This window comes from Molossus molossus, unplaced genomic scaffold (genome assembly GCF_014108415.1).
Source record: "Molossus molossus isolate mMolMol1 unplaced genomic scaffold, mMolMol1.p scaffold_m16_p_10, whole genome shotgun sequence".
In the NCBI taxonomy this organism is placed as follows: domain Eukaryota; kingdom Metazoa; phylum Chordata; class Mammalia; order Chiroptera; family Molossidae; genus Molossus; species Molossus molossus.
The window spans coordinates 93,587,193-93,606,874 of record NW_023425345.1 but is presented as its reverse complement, the minus strand read 5'-3'; the positions used below and the strand labels follow the sequence as shown (position 1 = coordinate 93,606,874).

The 19,682-nt window shown below is 36.1% G+C and overlaps 1 protein-coding gene and 1 pseudogene across 12 annotated transcripts in view; one reads left to right on the top strand and one right to left on the bottom strand.

Moving 5' to 3' along the window:
* Positions 1-19,682, bottom strand: part of WNK1 (WNK lysine deficient protein kinase 1) — a 145,842-nt gene that overhangs the window by 116,795 nt on the left and 9,365 nt on the right. The window lies entirely within an intron of this gene.
* LOC118623237 lies at positions 5,027-10,106 on the top strand (annotated as a pseudogene).

Here is a 19,682-nt window from a genome sequence, read left to right as displayed (position 1 = left end):
TGTATTGTGCTGGAAATCTGGATAATGCTCAATTTCCATGTAGTATTACAAACAATTACTTTTGTTTTTAATTTCAAGAGGCTGATGGATAAGGACAATCAATCCTGAGACAGTATGACCATCTAAAACAGTTTAATGTGTCCACTTGGCTACAGAGCCCACTTATTCAATCAATCACTAATCTAGATGTTGCTGTAAAGGTATTTTGTAGATGTGGTTAATACCTACTATCAGTTGACTTTAAGTAATTAGGAAACTATCCTCGATAATTGGGGGGGGGTCTTCTTGTCAATCATTTGAAAATTAGTAAGAGCAAAACTGAGCTTTCTGAGGACGAAGAAATTCTGTCTCAAGACTGTAGTATAGGTCTTGCTAGAGTTTCCAACCTGATGGCCAGCCCTGCCTTGTGGATTTCAGACTTGCCAGCCCCAACAATCATATAAGTTTATTCCTTGAAATGAAATAAATCTGTAATATGTGATATTGTGATTTAAAATAAGAAATATGTATTTGACACAGAACTCGTAAAACCTTTGGAATTTCCTAAGTGATATAAACAATTTAAAAGGCATCTTTTGTTATGTTTATGATGTGACTGTTGGAAAGCCTCTAGATAATCTAAGAATGGTGGTTGATTGCTAGGGGAACCACCCACGTGATTAAAATATTGAAACTTTCAGCCGCCCCCCACCACCCCACCCAGCACAACCTCCTGGGGAGGAGAAGGGCTGGAGATTGAGTTCAATCACCAATGGTCAATGATTTAATCAACTGTCTATGTAATGAAGCCTCCATAAAACCCCAAAAGGACTGGGTTTGGAGAGTTTTCGGGTAGGAGAACATGTGGAGATGTAGAAGGAGTGAAACACTGGAGAAGGGTTGGAAGCTCCATGCCCCTTCCCCATACCTTGCTATCTAGCTGCTCTTGAGTTATATCCTGTTAATAAACTGGATGTTACTAAATGTTTTCCTGATATCTATGAACTGCTCTGGTAAATTAATCAAACCCAAGAAGGGGACTGTTGAAACCTCTAATCTATAGCCAGCCACCGAAGCACAGGTAACAATCTGGGCTTGCAACTGGCATCTGAAAAGGGAGCTGGAGCAGTTTTGTGGAACTGAGCCCTTAACCCTGTGGGACTGGTGTCAGAATTGAGTTAAATCATAGAACACCCAGGTTGTGTCAAAGAATTGCATGGTGGTGTGAATATCTCCTACTCCCACTAATTTTTTTCTCTGGAGAACTCTAATACACTATTCCTCACAGCCAAATTACACACACACACACACACACACACACACACACACACAACATTTAATTAAAGCATTCAGATAACCATGACACCATCACACCATCCATGATAATAATATTTTTTTGGCTAAACCTGTCCAGAAGTTAAGGAGGGGATGGAAGGAGAAAGAGAAAGAACACACAAAGGTAAAAATGAAAGAAATAAAAGTAGAAAACTCAGCTGAACAGAGATAGAACAGAAGATAGACTTGAGAACAGCCCACATACATTAAAGAATAATAAAACCAGAATTATAAAAAGGATAGAGATGAGTTTCTTAAAACAATACGAAATCTACAGATTAAGCGACAGGCAACCACTGGGATCCCCAAGAACTATGCTAATTAATGCAGTTTTAAGCTTTTATTAATAACTAACTAATAATGATAACATTTATTGATCCCTTACTATGTATCTGTGCTTTACATATATTTATTAGCACAGGTAAACCTAACAAAACCCACGTGAAGTAGGTACTGTTATGATCCTCTCTTTAAGGATGGAGAAATAGAGACACAAGAGAGTCACCATCAAAAAGTAGCGAAGCCAAGCCAAGATCCAAGCACAACCTATCTTAATCTAGAATCTGCCCTCTTTTCATTATACAATACCACCTAAGAAATAAGAAAATAGCCCTGCCCAGTTTGGCTCAGCGGTTGGAGCATCGGTCTGCAGACCAGAGAGTCCCGGATTCAGTTCCCACTAGGGGAACATACAAAAAAAAAGAAAGAAGAAAAATAATATTGTTTTTTAAAACAATCAAGTTCTAAAATGTTACATTTCAAAATAAATTTTAGCTTAATCACTTGAACAATAAAAAATATGTAACATACAGACCACTAGGGATTAAAATGCATCAAAGAAAGTCAGGCTAAAGAAAGAAAAGGCAGCCCAGCTGGTATGGCCCAGTGGTTGAGCATCAACCCATGTACCAAGAGGTCACCAGTTCGATTCCCGGTAGCGGCACATGCCCAGCTTGTGGGCCAGATCCCCAGGGAGGGGCATGCTGGAGGTGGCCAATCAATGTTCTCTCTCTCTCATCGATGTCTCTCTCTCTCTCTCTCTCTCCTCTCCTCTCCTCTCTCAAATCAAAAGGAAAAAAAAAAAAGAAAGGCAGAAATAAACACTTAGAAAGCAGGAAGAAGACTGACTCCAACAAATCAGTTATCACTGCTATAAATGTGAATCGGTTAAAGTTCTCTGTTAAAAGAGAGCAGGCTTTCCCCCCACCTTTTAAATCTATCTAAGTATTGTTTACAAGAAACATTGAAATTAAAATGATACAGGAAGGAAGAAGATGCAGAAATAAATGAGATAAATGCTAATAAAAGAATAACAATATAAAAAGGGAAATTTAAGTAAAAAAATTGAGACAATACATATTTTATATTGATGAAAGGTACAATTATTTAAGTATAGTAAGTCTTCACTTAACCTAGTAAATAGGTTATACAACTTTAAGTGAAACAATATGTAACAAAACCAATTTTACCATAAGCTAATAGAAACAAGAGTTAAGTTCCTATGACATCTCATCAACATTATTAACAAAACGACACTGAATAAAACAATGTCGTTCGAGGACCTGCTATACAAGAGGTACTTCTGAGCACCCACCTCAGGTGAACAGTGAGAATATGTGACTGGGCCCAGCCCCATGGGACACCTACTACATAAAGCCACCCTGCCAAGACTGGGAGACTATCTGAACTACTTAATACATAGAAATAAACACAGAGTAAGCAGCCAAAGTGAAAAGACAAAAAAAAAATGTCCCAAAGTAAACAGGTCAAAACTCCAAAAAAAGAACTAAATGAAATGGAGGAAAGCAATCTACCAGATACAGAGTTCAAAACAACGGTTTTAAGGATGCACAATGAGGTTAGGGAGAGAACAGATGAACTCAGAACTTCAACCAAGAAACACTAAACACACAAAAAGGACATAGAAACCATTTTTTTTTTAAAGTGAGAAGGAATCACCAACAAAGGAGATGAAACAGAGGATTGAATCAGCGATTTAGAAGACAAGGTAGTAGAAAACACCCATAAAAACAGCAAAAGGAAAAAAGGATAAAGAAAATGAGGATAGTTTAATGAATCTCTGGGACAACACAAAGCATACCAACATTCACATCATAGGGATTACCCGAAGAAGGGAGTGAGCAAGGGATCAAAAACCTTATTTGAAGAAATATGACTAGAAACCTCCCTAACCTGGCAAAGGAAATAGGCATACAAATCCAGCAAGTGCAGAGAATTCCAAACAATATGACCCCATAGAGGCCCACACCAAGACACATCATAATTAAAATGCCACAGGTTAAACACAAGAGAGAATCTTAAAAGCAGCAAGAAAAATCAATTAGTTATATACTAAGGGAGCTCCCATAGACTGTCGGCTGATTTCTCAATAGAAACTTTGCAGGCCAAAAGGGATTGGCACGAAATATTTAAAGTAATAAAATGCAAGGAAGTACAACCAAGATTACTCTACCCAGCAAGGCTACCATTTAGAATTGAAGGAGAGTAGAGCTTCCCAGACAAGAAAAAGCTAAAGATCATCATCAAATCACTACTACAAGAAATGATTAAGAGATTTCTTTAAGAGATGAAAGGGAAATACTATCATAATTATGAATAAAATTAAAAATAACTACATACTATCAATAATTATTTTAAATGTAAATGGATACTGCTCCAATCAAAAGACACAGGATGGCCAAATGGATAAGGAAAGAGCATTTCACCTCAAAGCAGCAGAATACACCTTCTTTTCTAATGCACATGTAACATTTTCCAGGATAGTCCACACTAGGCCACAAAGCAAGTTTCAAGAAACTTAAGAAGATTGAAATTATATCAAGCATCTTCTCCAATCACAATGGTACGAAAGTAGGAATCAACTATAGGAAAAAAGTTGAAAAACACAAACACATGGAGGTTAAATAACATGCTGCAACAAATGGATTAATAACAACGAGATCGAGAAAGAAATTAAAAGATACCTTGAGCCAAAATATCCAAAGAACTCATACAGCCCTGGCCAGTTTAGTTCAGCAATTAGAGTGTTGGCCCACTGACCGGAGAGTTGCAGGTTCTAGTCCTGGTCAAGGGCATGTACCTGGGTTGCAGATTGATCCCCCTCCCCTGGTCAGGGTGGTGCACAACCAACCTAATGTCTATCTCTCTCCCCCTCCCTCCTACTCTATCTAAAAATCAGTGGAAAAGTATCCCTGGTAAAGATAAACAAACAAACAAACAAAAAAGAACTCATAAAACTTAATATAAAAATCCAATTAAAAAACGAGCAGAGGATCTGAATAGGTATTTCTCCAAAGAGGACAAATGACCAATACACAAAAATATTATGGTTTTAATATGCATTTCTCTGATGATTAGTGACATTAAGATAAAGTCTCTCATTACAATTTTATTGCCATCAAGTATTCCTTCGATTTTAATTAGATTTCTAAATTCTAATTAATTTCACAGATTTGAGAATCCCAAAGTGATCCCAATAATTTGTTACAGTTAATGCCGGTATTGTACCTATTAATAAGGGACTAAATAATAAAAAGCAGAAATAAAACTAACAAATCATTAAATTATTTACATTGAAAACCAGCAACTGTAGAATTTTACATGTGCCTAAGTTAAGCTATTATTTAAAATCATCATCATTTATTCCCTTCCTAAGAATGAACACTGTTCAAAGCTTGTGTTATGATTAACAATGGCAGGAGGTAAAATTCATATATAGTCACTATATTTTCATTTTGTGGCAAATATTTAATCAACTTGCTGCTTGATTTAACTAGCTAACTAAAAACAAAAATGATCTCACTTCAAGTTTATACTCTAAATCAAGTGTTTTTTCAAAGAGTGGATTGTAAATAGCCTTTTTATAATGAACAGAAAATATATCTCATCCCTAAAAAGGTTAAGTATTTTGTGAAACTTTTGTCTTTTTATATATGCATGTACTAGGTTATAATGTAAAATTTAATCTTAGAATGGATCTCACTCAAAAAGGTTTGAAAGCAACTGCAAAATGGTCTATCTACTAAACATTTAGTAACTGAGGGAGTGTTAGGAGGAAATCAGACTGAATCAAAATAAAAACCCTCCTTTTCAACTGTCCAAGAGGATAAACTGAAAGGATCCTTAAACAATTTCGACCACTCACTCTTCTAGTAAGACAACATACTTACTCAAGGTCATTCCTCTGTAGTTAGCATTAGAACCAAGTCTCCCATTCTAATTCTCTTTGCACTAAATTTGGCTGCAGAAAGACACTTTTAAAAACAATATCAGCATTTAAGTACCAATTCTGAATTTCCTATTTTGGTCTCTAATAACTAAAAGAAATTGCTGTTTAACACACACAATCATTTCCTCAAGTACTACTCTACCAGATTAATGACTGTACCAGCTCTCCCATTAAAAGCTTTTTCCAGCTAGTTACTTGGTACTTAGCTTTTAATGGCACTTTCCTTTTCCCATTATGCTCAGCGGTGCATGCAATACGCTAGCTTTAGGAATGCAACACATTGCTTTTGAAAATGCATGGCTGGGGCCATAATATAACTTAAATTTTCCTAAATTTCTATATTCTGTCCAAATTTTAAAACCAAAGTATTATAAAATCTAAGTAAGACTGTATTTTTGTAATCTGTGTGCCTCACTCAATATTAGACATTACAAATATTTTAAGGGTTCTCATTTTTAAAACAGTAAAACTTTTAAGTTGATGCAAAATTCTTCATTCCAGCCTCTTGACAAATAAATCTGTTATCAACAATTGGAGTCAGTAAAAAGAGAAGTATGTAAGGACTGAACACTAAACAAAGGTGATCTCTCTACAAAAAGCTAAAAAAAAAAAAATTAAACACTGCAAGTGGGAGCAGATTATCACTGCTTCATAAATAAAGCAAAGATTAATTTCTACATCCTCTCCTTGAGCCATGATAAAGTCACAACATTACTTGCAAAGAACCCAAAAAGGTACCTCAAATTATTTCTATAAAAAACTTAATTGTTTACCCTTAAACAACTCTGTTAATGATTACCAACAAATTTCCAAATTTTAAATTTACTAAACATTAGAAATGGCAGATATGAAGTTATTTCTTCTGACTTCTGAGAAGAAGTCAGGAATTTCAAACAAATGCAGGGAAGAGGAAACAGAAGCTGACTGAAGTAGTGAGTGTCCTTTACATCCAAAGAGAAAATGTCTTAGTTATTATTTATTTCTCAAGCCTGCAATATATAGTAGGAGAGACATTAAAATATCCAGTATTTTTATTCCACAGTTCAGTCAATTCACAAGACTGTATATGAATTTTTCTCTTAGAAGACTAAGGGAATTTATAAATAACTATATGTGTGTTATGAGTATATTTGTATACTATATTCACAACAACATAACCTAGATTATTTTCCCAACTGGGAATTCTAAATCTGAAAGCCAAGTACCACTCACATGCCAAATATGAGCTACCAAAGTTCATTCACTAATTATTATAAAATATAATGAAAATAATTTGAAAGTATTATTCAACTCTTGAAAAAGAGTAACAATATGATCATCACTGTTAAGAGAAATATAATCTGTGGCAGTTTTAACAGAAGAGAATAATGTCCTCCTGAACTGGGGGGGGGGGCGGGGGTCAGACTTCATCCATTGTTTAAAAAATACAAACCTAGCCCTGGACGATTTGGGTCAGCATTTACAGCATCAGCTCATGAACCAAAGAGGCTCGGGTTCGATTCCCGGTCAAGGGCATGTACCTGGGTTGCGGTTCAGTCCCCAGCCCCAGTTGGGGTCATGTGGGAGGCAATCAATCAGTGTGTCTCTCACATCTTTATTTCTCTCTCTTCCCCCTCCCTCCTCCCTTTCCACTCTATCAAAAAAAAAAAAAAAAGAAAAAATATCCTCAGGTAAAGAGATTAAAAAAAAAAAAAAGGTGCAGGAAAAAGCATTTCACAAAACCCAATATCCATTCATAATAAAAACTTTAAAAAGAAACCTAGTGGTTTTCTTAAAATCTTTCATTTTTTTCCATGGCTTGGTTATGTTAATCTCTTTAAAAAGTGGCCATGTCCTGTCCCCTATTATTTTATTAAGTCATTCATAATTTCAAGCCCTGATCACAAGTGTTAGCACAATGAGTGTTTCCTTCCAATTTCCACAAATCACTTTTAAATAACAAATAACTCACCCACTATGATAATCAAGTAGTTACAATGTTAACTCTTCTAGGTTTAAATGTAATATCTTATTTAAATATCTTGCCCTGGCCAGTTTGGCTCAGCGGTTAGAGTGTCAGCCCACCGACCAGAGAACCCCGGGTTTGGTTCCTGCTAAGGGTATGTACCTCAGTTGGGGTCATGTGGGTGGCAACCAGTCAATGTGTCTCTCTCGCACTAATGTTTCTCTCTCTCTCTCTCTCTCTCTCCCCCCCCCCTCCCCTCCTCTCTAACTGAAGATGAATGCAAAAATGTCAAGTGAGGATTAAAAAAAAAAATCTTACCACTAGCATATCTACATAAATCTTAACATCTTTATAAGATTTTTTAAAAACTCAAGCATCAAATCTAACTGTTAAATACTATAATAGCCCTCTTCTGATTTCCCTCAGCCCAAGTAAACAGTGTGAACAAAATTTAACCCTAATTATAAGCAACAATATGAAATCACTTAAGTTGGAAGTAATTCCAACTTAAGTTAAATCATTAGGAAACCATGAACCAGCTACTTACAGATTTCTAGCAAGAGCACTAAATAAGAAGTGAGGTTTGAAATCCTTCTAAAGCAATTAACAAGATATCCATCGCCAAGTTTTGAATTATGTTTGAATCATATTTACCTGTGGCTACAACTCAAAATTAAATACCACTCAAAGCTTAAATTTAATAGTCCAATTCTGCCATGTCTCAACAAGACACAAAGACAGATGAAAAATATTGTAAATTTTTGGAAGCTAAAGAGTCTAAAAGTTTCCTGAGTCTGTGGTAAATTATTTTTTTAATAGCTACCATGTAATATTAATATGTTTCACTGAGCAACTACAGTGAACTTTGATACTAAGTATTTATCACTTATCATTTCAAAATAAATACCATACTTTTGCAGGCATAGATTTCACTATTTCTCTTCAAATCAAGTTTTAATATCATACTACTTGAGAGATTACACAGCTGGGTAATAGTTCCATGGTAGACTATATCTAGCTCTATTTCAAAATTCTAGTAAACTATGTTTGGCTCAAAGTAACACAAGCATCTAATTCCATGATAAAATCTTGTCTTTCATGCAGAAACAAATCTAACTCTTCAGCTATTTAAAAACTGCAAATGAAAGGCACAGATGCTAACTGATTTTATCCAATGAGAATAGTAACTAAAAGTAACACTGCACATCATGCAATAAGTATAACTATGCACATAATTCTCAACACAACATAAAATAGTAGTAATAAAAGGTCATTTAGTCCAATCCTTTATCTTCATCACTTCTGAAATGAGTACCTACTCTGTATGAATAGGTCTTTGTAAATATTCTAGTTAACAATTATGACTCAAACACAGAATTACTGGTTAATTTTCTGCATTTACTAAATGCAAGAAGACAATCTGAAAAGGTTACACGTACTGTATGATTCCAACTACAGTCAGCCCTCGTTTTTTGTGGTTAATCAGTTCCAGACTCTACTGCAATAAATGAATTTCCACAAAGTAGGATTCTTTATTTATATACAGTACACGACATTCAGGAAAAGGCAAGACTATGGAGATGTAACAAAGATTAGTGGTTGCCAGCAGTCAAGGTGAGAGAAGAATGAATAGGCAGAGCACAAAGGATTTTTAGAGCAGTGAAAATAGTTTGTATGATATAATGATGCATACATGTCTGTTCAATCCCATAGAATGTACACCATATCAGGAGTGAACGCTAAGGAAAACTACAGACTTTTGGTTATCATGTGTCAATGTGGGTTCATCCTTGGTTTTAAAAAAGTCCTGTTCTGGTGAGTGACTTTGATAATGGGGGAGGCTGAGGCTCGCATGTGCGGGTGGGAACAGGGCATACATGGGAAATCTCTTACCTCCCTCTCAATTTTGTTGTAAACCTAAAACTGCTCTAAAAAAAATTGTCTTGCTCTTTTCTGGTATTGACAGCTAGAGGAACCATGAATAATCAAGTCTACCTCGACACCCTCTAGGAGCAGTGCGGGAAGTCCTGCATAGGAACGAATACAAGCACCAGGAGTTTTTTGAGAGGGTGTATCTGCAGACCAGCTTAAAAAACTGTGACCCTCAGAAAGACAGATGCTTCTCGGGCACTGTCAGGCTTAAATCCACTCTCTGCCTCAAGTTCTCCATGTGCATTTTGGGGGCCCAGCAGCAGCTAAAGCCATGGATATCCCACACATGGACATGGAGGTGCCGAAGGAATTCAACAAGAATAAAAAACTGGTCAAGAAGTTGGCCAAGAGGTATGATGCCCTTTCAGCTTCAGTCTCTGGTCAAGCAGATCCCAGCAACCTGGGCCCAGGCCTGAATAAGGCTAGCAAATTCCCTTCTTTGCTGACCCACAACGATAACTAGTGGTCAGAGTTGATGAAGTGAAATCCTCAATCAAGTTACAGATGAAGAAGGTGCTGTGTCTGGCAGTGGCTGTTGGTCAGGCGAAGATGACAGATGAGCTTATGTACAACATTCTCTTAGCTGTCAATTTCCTGGTGTGACTGGAAGAATTCCAGGCTTTATACATCAAGAGCACCATGGGCAAAGCCCAGTGCCAGTACTAAGGCTCAGCTTAATAAACTGTACTGCTATCCTTAAAAATGATAATAATGTCTTATGAAAAACACACACACATATTGTACTGTTAATACTCAATTCCAAGAATTGAAGATTTGCCAAAAATATAACAAAGGGTCATTAATTTTGATGTGAAAAATTTATGAAAATTGATTAGGACAGAAAAGCATCTGAAAGTAGACAAAAATATCCAAAGACAAAAGAGGATATATAATTCCTTATCAAGCACATGGGGGAAATTTCTGATAAAATATAAACAGTGAAAACATTTTAAGATAGTAATATTGATAAATGAGGCAGTGAAATTAGAACTCTCACTTGGGTCACTGAGAATACACACAGGCATACCTCTATTGGAAAACACTGTGACAACATGTAAAAAGTAAATGTTCATACTCTTAGAATTAACAAATTCATTTCTGAAACTTAATGCTAAGAATATAGTTCTAAACAGTAAAATCTGAGGTATTAACTTTGTTTTGTTCACAAGGCAATAGATAAATTTCTTTCCCCTTTTCCAAGCCTTTGTGGTCCCTAGCCTTGGGGTCTTTTGTGTTATTTTAGAACCAGCAAGTAGAAGACAACTCCCTTAGCTAGGTTCTGTTAAAGAAAGCCCAGTCTCAAAGAAAAGAGTTCAGCTGGACTTCACCTGAGAGGGAGGGGATGGAAGGAATGAAGGAAGTTTTAAGAGACAGAAACTGGGGGAAAGAAGGGGACTGGAGGATTTGCCCCGAGCAAGACCAATATCCTCACCCCACTGAGAGTTGCAAGGGGGTTGGGGGGAGGCTGATGGAGACACAATGATGGTGAGAACTTTAAGAAAATTCTGCAAAAGGTGCTCTGTTAACTTGGCCTTCAAAAGAATTTTCCAGGCTTACCTAAATGAGCATGTCAATGACAAGCAGTATAGCTAGAAGACTGAAAAACCCTTTCCAGATAACATTCTGGACTGTATGAAGCTATCCAAGGATTTGGGGGTGGGGAGTGGGTAAGGATTTGTGCAGGGGAATAATGACCATCTAAATAAGGGAGGACACAACAGATTAAGTTTTAGTAAAACAGGACTATGACATTTCGTAGTTACAACCATGACTCATGCCTACAGTATAATAATAGACAAAAATACAATACCTGACAACACTGTGGATAAATCATGGCATTTCCGCATAGGAATTATCATATACCTGTTAAAAGTATCTATACTAATTCTTAAGTTGCAATGAATTATAAAATTATCATCATATAAGATTATACACATACATAAACCTATGATCCCAGCAGAGCCTAAGTTCCATGAGGGCAGGGGTTTTTCTCTATTTTCCAACTAAGACAGTACCTGGCCCATAGGAGCTTAACAAATATTTGTGGAATAAATATGAAACATTTTTGTTATGCTCTAGAGTAGACTTATCTGGAAATTTAAATAAAAGAAGCAGATTTATTTTGTGTGGATAGGAAGTAAGAAAAAGCACACTAAGGCTTTTCCCCTCTGTAGTTTAGTCAATACACAAAACAAAACTTCCCCAAAGAACTTTCAACGTGCAGTTACTAAAATCCCTAAATCGTAGTTTTTAAAAACTTTCCAATCACAGTAACATGTTCCAAAAGCAAAGTATTGATTTAAAATATTCTGACCATGACCAAAAGCATAAGGCAGTGAATGAACTTTCTAAACAAACACTGAAAGTGAAAGAGATAATCAGCTTTGCATTATATCACCTATGACTTTTACGTTTCTGTTCAACGTGATCAGATTTAGTTGTAACTAATGTTGGCATTTGTGGGCCAAACACTCTAATTCATTTTCTCTTATTGATAATTAAAAAGAAACAATAGCCCTGGCTGGTTTGGCTCAGCGATCAGAGCGTCAGCCTGCCATCCAGAGAGACCCAGGTTCGGTTTCTGCTAAGGGCATGGACCCCGGTTGCAGTTTGTCCCCGGCCCGGGTTGGGTTGTGTGGGTGGCAGCCACTCGATGTGTCCCTTTTATGTCGATGTCTCTCTCTCTCTCTATCTGAACAAAAAATAAAAAAAATGTCCTCGGGTGAGGATTAAAAAGAAGAAGAAAGAAATAGCCCTGGCCAGTTTGGCTCAGCGGTTACAGCATTGGCCTGCGGTCCAAAGAGACCCGGGTTCGGTTCCCACTAAGGGCATGTAACTAGGTTGCAGTTTGTCCCCGTCCCTGGTTGGGTTTTGTGGAAGGCAGCCACTCGATGTGTCCCTTTCACATCGATGTTTCTCTCTCTCTCTTCCTCTCTCTCCCTCCCACTCTATCTGAACAAAAAATGGAAAAATGTCCTTGGGTGAGAATAAAAAAAAAAAAAGAAAAAAAATACATACTCAAGTAGAAATTCAAATGTTATACATCCTAACTTTAGATCAAATGTTAGTTCTGAAAATGATATCACACTTCATTTTAATACAAAGTATCAAAAACAATTTGTAACAATATACAAACAACATTATTAGTTTTCCAACTAAAATTTCCAAATTTTAACATAAGAAATGTTTTTTTTCCCTATGAGGTTAAAGAAGGCAAATTATGCCACCACACAGCCTCATCACAACTATGTAAACACACACCAACTACAATTACAATATACAAATAGTATTTGTTGGTTTTTTATTTTAAAATCTCTCTCTTTTTTTTAAATCCTCACCTGAGGAGAGTTTTGCATTCATCTTCAGATAGAGCGGGAGGGAGGGAAAGAGGGAGGAAGAGAGAGAGAACCAGCCATGTGAGAGACACACATCCACTGCTAGTTGCCACCCACACAACCGCAACCCTGGCTTGGAACAAACTGCAAACGAGCTACGTGCCCTTTAGCGGAAACTGAACACGGGTCTCTCAGGTCTCTCTGGTCCATGGGATGACGCTCTAACCGCTGAGCCAAACTAGCCAGGGCTAAAATCTCAAATGTTTAAATGGGAAATAATGCTTTTGCTATGCAATAAAACAGGCAAACTGTACCACTACTCAGTATGATCACAACTATGAAAACAAAAATCAATCACAAAGACATTAGACTGTTATAAATGGTAATAATGCTTATCTCTGGATGAAGGCATTGACTGTAGGTTATTTATTTCCTTTCTTCCCTATAATCTCCTAATATTTAATAAAAAATTTAATAAAAATTTTTCTTAAAAATGTTTTGTGTGTGTGTGTGGAATTTAAGAATGGTCACAAAAACTAAGGTGGAAATAAATGAAGTTTGTAATTCAGGAAACTGAATCAAAATCAAATTAGCATTTAGCTCTAAACAATGACTATCAAAAGGCCCTTCTACAAAAGAAAAGTAGGCTTCTGTGGTCATTAAATTACCTTATAGAGTTTGAAAAGCATTGTCTTGGAATCTCAAATATTTTACAACTTTATTAAAGCAATTAGCTGTATTCTCACTAATATTTCATCCTTATTTATTGTACAGGAACAATTAGTCAAAGAATTAACTATTTTGGAAAAATGTAATGAAAATAAGTAGTTGACGTACAAATAGTATCTCTTTAATAAGCAAAAGATACCAAAAATCAATTTATCTTATTTCTCAATATCATTAAAAGATGAAATTGGGCACTAAATTGGTCAACAAGTTTAAGGAACAACAATGGTCATAAATTATTAAAGAATATAAATAAAGCAGCAAGTCCACAAATTCAATATACATTCCAACATGCATTAGCAGCTTATGTGAAATATAAAATAGCCAAAAATATGTACAAAATATCTCAAAATACTTTTTTTTGGCAGCAACTAAGCACTGAAAGGAAAGAACCAATCATAAGAAATACAATTTCTGCTAGTAAATAACAAAAGACAAGATAAAATTTTAAAGGACTAAATGCCAATTTTCATAATAATCAGGTATTAAAAGCACCAAAAAACCAAATTGTGCTCAGCAATAGCAAATCAATTACAGCTTGTAATGAATGTTCATGAAAGAACCCTCAAAAAAGGAAGTTGCTAAGATAATATATATATATATATATATATATTTTTATCCTCACCCGAGGACACTTTTTGCATTTATCTTCAGATAGAGCGAGAGGGAGGGGGGGGGTAAGAGAGAAAGAGAAACATAGATGTGAGACACATCGACTGGCTGCCACCCACATGACCCCAACCGGGCCGGGGACAAACTGCAACTAAGGTACATGCCCTTAGCGGGAACCGAACCAGGACTCTCCAGTTCACAGGCTGACACTCCAACCGCTGTGCCAAACTGGCCAGGGCACTAAGATATTTAACTCAGTGCAGCATTAGCTCTTTTATTTTATTTTTCTATCCTCAACTGAGGACATTTTTGCATTTATCTTCAGATAGAGCGGGAGGGAGGGAGAGAGGAAGAGAGAGAGAAACATCGACGTAAGAGAGACACAGAGACTGGTTGCCACCCACATGACCCCAACTGGCCTGGGGACAAACTGCAACCGAGGTACGTGCCCTAACAGAAACCGAACCCAGGACTCTCTGGTCCATGGGCCAACGCTCTAACACGAAGCCAAACTGGCCAGTGCAGTATCAGCTCTTTTACATCATTTCATCTTAACAAAACAGTTTAGGTCAAAGGTGGCCAACAGAAATAAAATGTTAGCTATGCATGCAATTTAAAAATTTCAAGTAACAACATTTCAAAAAGTAAAAAGAAATAGATGAAATTAATAATATACTCATTTACCCAATATATCCAAACATTTTCTTTTCAACATGTAATCAATTTGTAATTGAAATATTTTAATTTTATACACTAAATTTTATACTGTTTTTATACTAAATCTTGAAAATCCAGTACATATTTTTACACATCGCATATCTTCATTTGAATGCTAAATTTTCATCAGAAAAACTTTAGAAAACAAATACTGAATCTGATACTAAGACTCACAGAAGTTATCTGTATTTATAAGAGATTATTTCAGATGTGGATGAAAGGGGGAAAAAAAATCTCCTGAATTACTGCAATATTTCCTACAATGACAAAGTAAATGCTGGGCATTTTATAATGACCTCTTTCCCCCTAAGGCTAAAAAGCTGCATCATATCCCCAAAAGCAACAGCAAAAAGAATGTAGAAGGACAGAGAGTAAATTAAGAGCTAAGACACTGCCTACTCTAAACTGTTTTTACTCTCAAAACTTTTAACAACAAATGCATGTTTTTCAATAAAGTTTTCAATTCACTGGACACCAATTGGGTGTCCTATAATTCATTTCTGACACTCTAACTACCTGAAGTTAGCACAAACCCCACAGCTTAAGGACTCAGTCCCACAAGACTACCCTGACTTCATATGTTTCACTAGAGCTGCCACCTGTACTTCTGATTGTCAGACTAAAAATCAGGGGTTCCCATGACCCCGACCTCAGGTTTGATAATTTGTAGAGTAGCAAACAGAACTCAGGAACAGCAAAAGGGAAGAGAAGCATAAGGCAAAGTATGGGAGGAGGGCCACAGAGCTTCCATGCCCTTTCAGGTGCATCACCCTCCCAGTACTTTGATGTGTTCATTAACCTGGAAGCTCTCTGAGCTTTGATGCTTAGAGTATTTTATGGAGATTTCATTATATAGGCACGACTGATTAAATCATTAGCCATTAGTGACTGATTCAATCTGCAGCTCCTCTTCACCTCCCTGGAGGCATGGATGAACATTCCAACCCTGGTGACTAGCCCCTATACTGAAGCAATCTAGCCACAACAGGAATATTTTGAAAAACTTTCCATATTTTGAGGTGAGATCTTTCGTGCCCAAGTACAGACTACCCCTTGTATAGCCGGGTACAGGACAGTCTGACTTCAAAGAACCATTCTAGTCTGAAGAACATCCAGGAATCCAGGCCTATGAGATGATATGTTTATTTTTATTGGTCTCTTCCATTAGGTACAGAGGCAAATAATATCAATGAATAGACTAAGAGTTTTACCATCTTGTTAATACAAAGTTTTGCTACTTCCAGAAGAAAACTTCAATTATCTAGAAAGCTTACTGGAGGTGAAGTAACATCTTATTCCCATAACAATGCTGAATTAAATTAAACATTCCAAAAGATTTCAAAAGATAATTATGAATTTTAAATGAGATTCCCATTTGGAGCTCATACAATCAAGAGAGCCAAATCTTTCTCAATAATAGCATATGCCAAAGTAAACAGTACACAGAAGAAAAAGAGGTAACAGATTTTTTAAAATCAAGGTTAAAAAGTCAATTTATACTATCAATATCAAGAACTAAGTTAACAAACTATAACTTCAATCTCCAAAGTAATAAAACTAAATCGTGTGGATATTATACAATAACAATTAAAATGTCGATCTATTCATTGGTACTCCAATATCTTTAACTCTGCTTTCCTGTTGAGTAAAAAATTTAGGAATTTAGAAATCCGATTAATTCTTACATGGTAAAACTTGAAAATGATCCATTTTTACACATTAGATGTTATCTAAAGTCCACTGACAAAAAGCCTACTAACATTATAGTCATTCAATTTGTCTCTATTAGATGGAAATTTGATACACATAGACTACTAGAAATAACATTCCTTCTCCTTCAATACTTAAGTCTAAACAGAACATTCTCTACAATAACCAATGTAAATAGCATGTAAAACTCAACACACCAAGAAATAAAACAAACATGCTATCACCCTTCTTATAGAATCAACATATGTAGACTGGCTAAAAGGTCGTTTAAGTGGAGCTATATTTCATGAAGTGCAAGTATAAAAGGCATAATATGCTCAATGACAAATTATAATTGCTAGAGAGCAAAAGGACTTAGAACTCCACTAGAATTCAAACTCTTCTTTCTGGTTTAACTAAAGTCTTTTGCAGTGGAAAGAATAAGGATGCAGATATGCCATGTGATCTTAAACAAGTGTTTAAGCCTGAGTTAGTTTCCTCATATATAAAACTGAGAAAATATCTGCATGTACTGTTGTGAGAATTACAAATAATATGCTGTGGGCACAACATTGTGCCTGTCACAAAAAAAAGGGCTCCTATTAGGTAGGTATTAGTAATTATTAATATCTTTCCAAACACCGCAAAAAGACAAGGACTGAAGAAAATATATGCAATATTTAGGCTTTTTGTTGTAGAAAGGTCTATTTTGACCATATTCTAGAAACAGTTTAATTCAGAACCTTTCTTGTAATGGAATTATAAGAAATCTGGCTGTGAACAAGGATGGTCATTTCAGAGAGATGCTCCATTTATAAAGTATATATCACCATACTGATATGCAAATGCAGCATGAATGCCAGATTATAAGAGAGAAACAAACTTTAAAAATCAACACATTGTTCCCAGTGCTTAAGTGAGTATTCTGTAAACTAGTTGATAAATGGCATAAAATATAAAAACTTATCTGGACTGAATTCAACTTTTCACAAATAACTAAATATTACATTTCAATGCTTCAACTTTTAAAGACCTTTTCTTGCTCACCTATCCACCTATCCTTAGTAACATCTTCTACTTACCCAATATTTCTTGCTCTATATTCACTCAAACTTATCTAAAGAAATTACCTACTCTGTCTCTACTTCCTAACCTTCCTCAGCTATTCCTTAAATCCACTGCAGATTTTCCACTCTTTTGAAACTGTGGGATCAACAAATATTTGTAAGAAATGTAACTTAATGTTAATCTGTCAATTCTGTATGTATATGTGAGTTTGTGATAACATCCTTTGTACATCTTTTCCAAAAAAGGAAAGGCTATTTTTCTTTATTACTAATAGAGGATACATGTTTTAAATGTCTAACTTAGGTCATAAAAAATATAGATACCACCCCTTGCCCTGGCTGATTTGGTTCAGCGGTTGGAGCATCGGCCTGCGGACCAGAGAGTCCGGGTTCGGTTCCCCCAAGGGGCACATACCCCTACCCAAAAAAAAAGTACCATCCTGTATATTCTTTATGGTTTGTGAATCATATCTCAATAAAGCTATTTATACACTTACACACACACACCTTGCCCTAGCTGGGTGGCTCAGTTAATTAGAGCATTGTCCCATACAACAAAAGGTTGTGGGCTTAATTCCCAGTCAGGGAACATACCTAGGTTGCAGGTTTGATCCCTGGTTGGGGCGCATACAGGAAGCAATCGATCATAGATGTTTCTTTCTCTCTCTCTCAAAAAAGTCGATGAAATCATATCCTCAGGTAAGGATCACACACACACACAGAGGGAGAGAAAGAGAGAGAGAGAGAGACTTCATGCCAAGATCTAGATACAGATTCCAAAGAACTTTCTGCAATAATGGAAATGTTCTATATCCATGCAATCTTATATGGTAGCCACATGTGGCTTTTGAACACTTGAAATGTGGCCAGTGCAACTACAGGACTGAGTTTTAAATTGTATTTCAAAATCAATAAAATTCTATTTCATTTTAATTAATTTAAATTTAAATAGTCACATGAGGCTAGTGAACAGTGTACAAATTTAGGATATTACCATACTTACAGATTCTATTTTTGTACTTCTTCCTTACTCAAACTAGTTCAGAAATCTAAGATATCACCTGTGACTTACATCTACTTATGTTTCTTCCTTACTCAACCTCCCTTCTCACTTAGATAATCCTAAATTTTGTTGTTAATTACTTAATAGCCAAATGCAATATACAATTTCAATAGCCTAATCTCTACACTTCTTTTCTACTCCTTCCAAAATTCATTCTCAACAATTATTGTTAAGCAAATTGGACTTCTCTGCTATATTTTCTTGAATTTTTATTCCCTTGATATTATCATTCTTCTAGTGTTTTATTAGTCTAACCCCTGGGCTCTTTTCTTCATCCATTAGTTATTCTTAATTTGCCTTAGGACCATTATTCTCCCATTTCTTCCTTTATGTCTTTCTCTTGCTATATATATCCTTTATTTCTTCCTCTCGCTGTGTGTGTGTGTGTGTGTGTGTGTGTGTGTGTGTGTGTGTGTGTGTGTGTGTATCCTCTCTCTAAATGATTTCACTTACTTTCATTATTTCAGCTATGACTAATACAGATATTTAGGAATCATCAGCCTCTACCTCTACCTCAGACCTATTCTTTGAGGTTCAGTAATATAACTAACTGACAACTGAACTTCTTCCTGAAGGTTTCACAAGTACCTTAAACTCAACATCTCAAAAACAAACAAACAAACAAACAAACAAACAAAAAACCCTCTTCTTTCTCATTTTCTGTCAATTGGCAGCACCATCACCTAGCCTGACCCTCTTATTCATCCTTCATTTTCCCTACAAATCCAATTATTCACTAAACTCTGCACACTTAATCTTCTAAATATTTAAAGATGCCATTCTTTATTACTTCCCTTGTTCAAGCCCTAGAAATCTCATACTCATACCCTAACTAAATTCTACGCATCCTTGTTACTCTTTTTTTTTAAATCCTCACCCGAGGACATTTTTCCATTTTTTGTTCAGATAGAGCGGGAGGGAGAGAGAGGAAGAGAGAGAGAGAAACATCGATGTGAAGGGACACATCGAGTGGCTGCCACCCGCACGACCAACCAGGGCCGGGGACAAACTGCAACCGAGGTACATACCCTTA